We start from the raw sequence: 2,500 nt of genomic DNA on the forward strand, positions 1-2,500 counted from the left end.
GGGGAAACCGGGCTTGGCAGAATCAGGGGGGAAAAGAAGACCCTGTTGAGCTTGGCTCTAGTCTGGCACTGTGAAGAGACATGAGAGGTGTAGAATAAGTGGGAGGCCTCGGCCGCCGGTGAAATACCACTACTCTTATCGTTTTTTCACTTACCCGGTGAGGCGGGGAGGGGGACCCCAAAGCGGGCTCTCGCTTCTGGCGTCAAGCGCCCGGCACCCCCCCGGGCCCGTGCCCCACTCCGGGGACAGTGGCGGGGGGGGAGTTTGACTGGGGCGGTACACCTGTCAAACGGAAAGCAGGGTGTCCTAAGGCGAGCTCAGGGAGGACAGAAACCCCCCCGTGGGCAGAAGGGCAAAAGCTCGCTTGATCTTGATTTTCAGTATGAATACAGACCGGGCGGGGCCTCACGATCCTTCTGATTTTTTGGGGTTTTTAAGCGGGGGTGTCAGAAAAGTTACCACAGGGATAACTGGCTTGGGGCCCGGCCCAAAGCGTTCATAGGGGCCGTCGTTTTTTGATCCTTCGATGTCGGCTCTTCCTATCATTGTGAAGCAGAATTCACCAAGCGTTGGATTGTTCACCCACTAATAGGGAACGTGGCGGGGTTTAACCGTCGGGGGGAAAAAGGTTATTTTTACCCTACTGATGATGTGTTGTTGCAATAGTAATCCTGCTCAGTACGGAAGACACATGGAGTTTCAGACATTTGGTGTATGTGCTTGGCTGAGGAGCCAATGGTGCGAAGCTACCATCTGGGATTATGACTGAACGCCTCTAAGTCAGAATCCCGCCTAGACGTGATGATACCGTAGCGCCGCGGAACTTCGGCTGGTCTCGGATAGCCGGCTCCGGCCGGTGCGCAGAGCCGTTCGTGACAGGGCTGGGGCGCGGCCGGATGATGGTCGCCCTCTCCCTATCTCGCACCGCATGTTTGTGGAGAACCTGGGTGCTAAATCACTTGCAGACGACCTGATTCTGGGTCAGGGTTTCGTGCGTAGCAACAACCCTCAATAACACCAAGTCCGAGCATATCCAAAAATTGCACTATGTTCCTGGGGAAGCACCAGGGGCACGAAAAAAAAACTAAATAAAATCCAGTGAAATCAAGTCCGAGCATATCCAAAAATTGCACTATGTTCCTGGGGAAGTACCAGGGGCACAGGGAGCAAGAACAACCCTCAATAACACCAAGTCCGAGCATATCCAAAAATTGCACTATGTTCCTGGGGAAGTACCAGGGGCACGAAAAAAAAAACTAAATAAAATCCAGTGAAATCAAGTCCGAGCATATCCAAAAATTGCACTATGTTCCTGGGGAAGTACCAGGGGCACAGGGAGCAAGAACAACCCTCAATAACACCAAGTCCGAGCATAAAAAACTAAATAAAATCCAGTGAAATCAAGTCCGAGCATATCCAAAAATTGCACTATGTTCCTGGGGAAGTACCAGGGGCACGAAAAAAAACAACTAAATAAAATCCAGTGAAATCAAGTCCGAGCATATCCAAAAATTGCACTATGTTCCTGGGGAAGTACCAGGGGCACGGAGCTGTTGTTACATTACCCTGGGCACGAAGCGAATTTTACTGTACCAGGGGCACGAACGATCTGGCGGTGCGGATTATTTCTTTTAAGCCCGGTGGGGGGGTGCTTAAGAGTGGGTACGCAGGTCCGGCTGGGGCGCTAGGTTATGGAGGTAGCAGAGGGGTGTGTGTCATGGTTTTAGGCCGGGCCAGGGTGTCTGCAGGCCGGGTAGAGGGGAGCAGTGTGCAGCCTGGCTCTGTGGAGGCTGTGCGTGTGTCTGATCATGCCCAGGAGCAGCGAGTTACATTACCCTGGGCACGAAGCGAGTTACATTACCCTGGGCACGAAGCGAGTTACATTACCCATTACCCTGGGCACGAAGCGAAGCGGCTGAGTTACATTCCCCCTGGGGGACGTTCCCCCACTTCGAGGAACATTACCCTGGGCACGAAGTGGGGGCGTTGTTCAAAAAAAAGACAGAGTTCTTTTCCCCCTTGAAGTGGGGGACGTTCCCCCACTTCAAGGGGGAAAAGAACTCTGTCTTTTTTTGGGACTGAGTTCTTTTCCCCCTTGAAGTGGGGGACGTTCCCCCACTTCAAGGGGGGGAAAGACAGCGTTCTTTTCCCCCTTGAAGTGGGGGACGTTCCCCCACTTCAAGGGGAAAAGAACTCTGTCTTTTTTTGGGACTGAGTTCTTTTCCCCCTTGAAGTGGGGGACGTTCCCCCACTTCAAGGGGGGAAAAGACAGCGTTCTTTTCCCCCTTGAAGTGGGGGACGTTCCCCCCCACTGAGTTCTTTTCCCCCTTGAAGTGGGGGACGTTCCCCCACTTCAAAAAGACAGCGTTCTTTTCCCCCTTGAAGTGGGGGACGTTCTTCAAGGGGGAAAAGAACTCTGTCTTTTTTTGGGACTGAGTTCTTTTCCCCCTTGAAGTGGGGGACGTTCCCCCACTTCAGGGGGGGGGGAAAGACAGCGTTC

This window comes from Brachyistius frenatus, unplaced genomic scaffold (genome assembly GCF_029030835.1).
Source record: "Brachyistius frenatus isolate BFR_SWC_R1_liver_20210118 unplaced genomic scaffold, ASM2903083v1 Contig_685, whole genome shotgun sequence".
Lineage (NCBI taxonomy): Eukaryota > Metazoa > Chordata > Actinopteri > Embiotocidae > Brachyistius > Brachyistius frenatus.